Source organism: Chiloscyllium plagiosum, chromosome 15, assembly GCF_004010195.1.
Source record: "Chiloscyllium plagiosum isolate BGI_BamShark_2017 chromosome 15, ASM401019v2, whole genome shotgun sequence".
Classification (NCBI taxonomy): Eukaryota; Metazoa; Chordata; class Chondrichthyes; order Orectolobiformes; family Hemiscylliidae; genus Chiloscyllium; species Chiloscyllium plagiosum.
In genome coordinates this window covers 21,045,129-21,051,128 of record NC_057724.1, presented here as the reverse complement: position 1 = coordinate 21,051,128, position 6,000 = coordinate 21,045,129, and positions in this window count along the sequence as shown.

Below are 6,000 nucleotides of genomic sequence, written 5' to 3'. Positions count from 1 at the left end.
TCAGGTTATAGTCCAACAGGTTTAATTGGAAGCACACTAGCTTTCGGAGCGACGCTCCTTCATCAGGTGGGACTGTAGGGCTCAATCCTAACACACAGAATTTATAGCAAAAATTTACAGTGTGATGTAACTGAAATTATACTTTGAAAAATTGATTGTCTGTTAAGCCTTTCATCTGTTAGAATACAGTGATAGTTTCACTTCTTTCATGTGTAAATCACAAAACCTTTTTTTTAAAAGTTGCATTCTCAGATTAGCTGTTAACAATGGGTGATAGCTAGAAATATGTTGAAGGTGTTGGCCCCCTGTGTTCTCTGTCTATGCCATGATGTTTAGATTGATTCTAATCTAAAAAGTGAGATAATGGAGTTTTACATAAATTCATGCAGTTTTTGAGCTCAGAGTTCTACGTAAATGCATGCAGCTTTTGAGCAAAGTACAATGTAACCCTACAAGTACAAATTCATCCCACAAAATATGTGTGTGCATGTGGGTCTTTGTCTGTCTGTGTGTGTGTGTTGTGTGTGTGAGAGAGTGTGTGTGTAGGAGTGTCTGTGTGTGTGTAGTGCAATGGTGGTCACCTGTAGTGTGTGTGTGTGTAGGAGTGTCTGTGTGTGTGTATAGTGCAATGGTGGTCACCTGTAATGTGACATGAACCCAAGGTACCGGTTGAGCCCCTCCCTACGGGTACCGAACTTAGCTATCAGCCTCTGCTCGGCCACCTTTCGCTGCTGCCTGTCCCGAAGGCCACCTTGGAGGATGATTACCTGAAGGGCCGAGGCTGAATGTCCTTCCCCACACCTTCCCCAAGACCTTCCCCACACCTCCACTTTGCCTTTAAACAACCGTCAAACCTCAAACACATCATTCCATGCAACCCTGTCATGGTAGGTGGTGCAAGACGTGCCAGAGTCTGGAAATAGATACCACCATTACGCATAGGGACACCTCCCATCTTGTACATGGCAGATACTCATGTGACTCAGCCAACGTTGTCTATCTTATACGTTGCAGGCAAGGATGCCTGGAGGCATGGTACATTGGGGAAACCGAGCAAAGGCTACGACAACGGATGAATGGGCACCGCACAACAATCAACAGACAGGAGGGTTCCCTCCCAGTTAGGGAACACTTCAGTGATCCAGGACATTCGGCCTCAGACCTTCAGGCGACCATCCTCCAAGGTGGACTTCGGGAACAGGCAGCAGCAAAAATTGGCCATGTAGAGGCTGATAGCTAAGTTCCTGTTGGACTATAACCTGGTGTTGTGTGATTTTTAACTTTGTACACCCCAGTCCAACACCAGCATCTCCAAATTATGTTAGCTAAGAAAGAGTAATAGAAAGACTGGTGGATAACAAAACAGAATCTAAAAATCTTCAATATGCATATTAACAATGAGTGGTAAGTCGTGGTGGGAATGTTTAGTTGACTGACTTCTCATCAAACTGCCATTCAGGCCCTAAAACCAATATTGAAATGGTTTATCGCCAGTAGCAGGCATTTCGGACACAGCATAAAGTACAAAAAGAAAAAAAAAAACTGGCAATGTTGCTTGTGGCCTCCTGGGTAGCGGTGGTGGGGGGACTCCCATTTAGAAGCACTCAGTGCTTAATTGAGAAACCCAGTATTGGGAAGAGGGGGACCTGCTGATCACTGTCCCTCTGCTGTTGTGCCTCATTCCCCTTTGATCCCCATTCATTTATTACTCATGTGTTCCAGATCCATTGTGATCCTTGGCCTCTCCCCACATACAATCCCAGCAACTACTGCCACTTCCCCAGTGATGCTGCCTGCAATGACTTTCTGTAGAGTGGGCATTTCCATCCCGAGCATCCTGGTTCTCAGGGATGGCTTATCATGTGGTCACTTAATTGACTGAAGTGTTGGTAAAACAGCAGGTCTATACAAAAGGGAGAAAGCTTCCACTGGCTCTCAATCACATAGATGAGACCACCATTGGAATACCAAAAGGTGTAAATAGCAAGTGCCTCCATTTATCAAATCACTTCAGTGAGGTAGAAGTTGTAAATTCAAGGGGTTTTCAGCAGTGGTGCACTGCACAAACAAATGTTAATACTGAAAGCTCTGGTGAACCATCAACTTGATCAGATTGCCTGGAACACTAGAAATTTAATTCTGCTGACTTCACACCAAAAGTGCACTCTAAATTGTCAAGTGCAACAAGGTCACTCACTGCAAACATCAAATTTGGAAATGAGCCACAGCACTAAGTAACTTAATCCATTAAGTAAAGCGGCAGAAACAATTCTCAGGGCATGAGAAAGCTGGTCAATTTCCACACATGGTTATTGTTAACAGGGATACCTAATTTAGTCATTGATTTCAGTATTTATGTTCACTTAATTATTCTTTCTCATTATACCATTACAGATTTTTTTTTATCAGATCCAAGCTGCTACCCATATTCCATTACTTCTTTCCTCAAGAAAAGCTGATGGCAATCCAAAACAAAAAAAAATCGCTGCAGAAACTCAGCAGGTCTGGTAGTATCTGCAGAGAGAAATTACAGCTAACTTTTCAGATCCAATAACTCTCCTTTAGAACTATTTTCCTCATTTGGAATAAAGAAAATATTGACTCCTAATCCCAAATGCCTCAAACTGAATTCTTATATTTGTGCTTAAATTTCTCCTTGATTATTGCACTTACTTTTTTTCTGCAACCTTTGTTTATGATATAACCCCTTCTTTCCACTGACTACAAGGTGTTTTGTGCAATCCTCTCCTCATTCCACCACCAAAACTGGTGCTGTGTGCTACCTATGGGATTCACTTGGTGAAATCTCTCTCAAAGATGCTCAGTTATCTCTCTCTTTTACCACTTTTAAGAACTTCCTTAAAATTTCCCTGTTTAATAAAACTTTAATCCGAACTCTTCATTTAAAACAACATGAAGAAAAGGCACTTTGGAAGAAGTAACAAGACAAAGGAGCAGGACACTAGAATGCTCAGAGGAACAAAGGGATCTGCAAAGGGAGCAGGTCAGGTCAATAAGGTAGATAAGAACACAAACAGGACACTTGCCTTTCAGTTTTGACTTAGATTAAAATAGCAGTGATATTAATGGCTCATGTGGCACATTGGAAGTGACCCTACTTCTGAGCCCAGTGGCTCAGTTTCAAGTCCCACCCAATCCAGAGGTGTGTGATAACATCCCTGAACAGGTTGATTAAAAATATCTAAACAATGATGTTATGTTGAAGTTATACAGGACTTTGGTTCGGTGACAGCTGGAGTTCAGTTTGCAGTTCTGGCTACCACTCTGTAGGAAAGACATAGTGGTTCTGGAGGGTGAGAGGAGATTCACCAGCTGTGACTGGGATGGAGCAGTTTAGCTGAAGAGAGGCTGGATAAGCTTAGTTCGGAGGAAAAATCACCAGACCTGAAACATTAACTCTGTTTCTTGTTCACGGATGCTGCCAGACCTGCTAAGCTTTTCCACACATTTCTGTTTTTGTCTTTGAATTACAGCATCTGTGGTTTTTATTGGATTAGCTTAGGTTGTTTTCTCTAGAGCAGAGAAAACAAAAAGGGACATAATTGATGGGCATGGACAGAGTGAATAATAAACAGCTGTCCCCACTTAGTTGAAGGGCCAATAACAAGGGGTCATAATTTTAAGGTGAAGGGTAGGTGATATAGAGGAACTTGATGGGGAACCATCAAGAGTGAGAATCTGGGATGCACTGCCTCGAAGGTTTGCTGAGGCAGGAGTCCTCACTAGCTTTAAACAAAAGTGCATGGGCACTTGGGATATGATTTGAGTCAAATGCTGGGAACTAGTGTTGGTTTGGATTAGTTTTCTTTTGTCAGTGTATGTTTGATGGGCTGAGTTGTCTCTTCTATTCTGTGTGATTCTATGGAAAATATTCTATGAAGCACAACAAAAGAATTAGACCTTGAAGTCTGGGAGAGATAGAACAGCAGTGGAAGACAAAAATGCAACAAAAAATACGAAAAGAAACTTGGAAGCAATTGGATTAACAATTTTTTTTATCAATTATCTAAAAAGTAAAAGAATATACAAGAGTACTGGGGCCCTTTAAAACCAGATAAAGTAATGTTGCAAATGATTTTAAGCAAATAGTAGATATGTTGAATAATCAATTGGTGTCAGGCTTCAAAATAGAGGAAATGGACAATTTAGTCAAGGGAAATTAATGATTCAGTGACAGGGACCCACAAATGTTGAAGCTGAGGAACAAACAGTTTTAGAGGAAAAAAGACATTAAATTCTGACCAATTCCCAGAATCTGATGGTTTTCACTCCAGGATTTGAAGGAAGTAGGTGAGGTAATTGCTTGCCCCTTTAGGTCAGAAATTTGCTAATTATTTCTATTATTTAAGAAAGGAAAGAGAGAAAGAGAAAAATTGCATACATCTGTTGTGAGGAAGTTATTAGAATCCATAATTAGTCTATAATTAAAAACAATGTTCCTGAGCATTTCGAGAAATTTGAGCTGATTGTAGAGAACCAACATAGACGTTTATACAATAGTTCATGTTTAACGATATAGGGCACAAGATCATAAAGTGCCATGGGCACTTATAATAAACTCCCGAGAGGACTTATGCCTCTCACAGAGAGGATTAATGCCCTCAGAAACTGTTAACCAATCTAACTGGCTAACAGCTTCAATCCTGACAACACTGGAGCTTCATTGCTGGCACTGTTAGGACTGTAGGTAGGTCATGGTAAAATGTCCCATTGATTCCAGAGAAAGTTAAACGAGGAGACAGGGGGTTTGCAGTATATTAGGGAGGCAGGGGATGGTACTCAAGTGAGTTGGGGGCTGAGGTTTGTATGATGAGTGGATAGGAAGGAAAGTATTGCTAGCTTTTTGGAAGTTCTCCTGTTCAGCAAGGGGCACCTTCCAAAGTTATGAACCCCTTTATTTCCTGTCATTTTAAAGACTGGTAAAAACCATTGTACTCATTTCTGGCTGGCTGCAAAAGCCAATTGCTTCATGGCATGGGTAGCAGAATAATGTGGTCAATTGAGTATTTGCCAAACTCAATTGACCTTTATTTATTTTCATATCACGTGTGGGCTATCCGGTTTGAGGAACCTTGGGAGAGGGTACAATAATGGTGGCTAGCTGTGAGAACTATATTACATGTCCCTTCCCACTGCAAATACACCCAATTGGGTATGTAAAACCCAGCCCGAGGGTGGCACGGTGGCTCAGTGGTTAGCACTGCTGCCTTACAGCGCCAGGGACCCAGGTTTGACTCCCATCTCTGGCGACTGTCTGCATGCAGCTTGCACGTTCTCCCCGTGTCTGCGTGGGTTTCCTCTGGGTGCTCCGGTTTCCTCCAACAGTCCAAAGATGTGCAGGTCAGGTGAATTGGCCATGCTAAATTGCCCATGGTGTTATACTCTTTGGAGGGTTGATGTAGACTTGTGCCAAATGGCCTGTTTCCACACAGTAGGGAATCTAATCTAAACAAAGAATCACTACAGTACAGATAGAGGCCTTTCGGCCAATCAAATCTGCACTGGCCTTCCACAGAGCATCCCATCCAGTCCTACCTCCCCACCCTGTCCATCTAACATCGCATTTCCCATGGCTAAACCCACCTAGCCTACACAATCCTGGACACTATGGAATAATTTAGCATGGCCAATCCACCTAACCTGTACATCTTTGGACTGCTGGAGGAAATCCATTCAGACACGAGGACAAGGTGCAAATTCCACACAGCAAGTCACCCAAGACTTGAATTGAACTCAGGTCCCTGGAGCTGAGAGGCAGCAGGGCTAATGACAAAGCCACTGTTTTCGAAATAGTAACTATAGTTGTACATTTACGAAAATGTTTATGTCTGTACTTAATACATATTTCCAGTAGATGTTGAAAATTGTTTCATAAAAGAGACCATTGGTTAAGATTAAAGCCTATGGAATGAAAATTAATTTATTGGCTTGGTTGGAAAACAGAAAGTTGGGATAATGTGTCTGCGCTCAAATTGGAAG